A 465-nucleotide genomic window follows, 5' to 3' on the forward strand; every position below is an offset into this window, starting at 1 on the left:
TCGCAAAAGCACCTTGTGTTCCACAAGAGTTCTGAGTCGAACCATAGTCCAAAACATTCATATGTTTTGTTTACGAGCCTAAAAGAATTTGCGGATGTAAGAGGGTTATCTCCCTTTCCATCATGGCGTCCAGTAACAAACGAAAATTCAATTTGGATGAAAATGAGATAAGAAATATGTTTATAGACTCCTGATCATCATGAGAAGAAGAGTGTGACTCAAATGACTCAATGCGACGATGCATCCAATCAAAAGTGATCAAGAATATAAATAAAGTTGGTAGTGCAAATTTTTTAGTTGTTGGCGGCTTTAATGAAGAAATTTAATGTACCATGCTTAATAATCCGATTGAATGGAAATGGGTGGAAGTCGACAATAAGCCTGTATGGTTGTGAGCAAGATATGAATAAAGACAGCTCTGTTCTGGACATTTTCAATGAGTTTATGTGTGAAGTGCTTTGGCAG

Source organism: Lottia gigantea (genome assembly GCF_000327385.1).
Source record: "Lottia gigantea unplaced genomic scaffold LOTGIsca_292, whole genome shotgun sequence".
NCBI lineage: Eukaryota > Metazoa > Mollusca > Gastropoda > Lottiidae > Lottia > Lottia gigantea.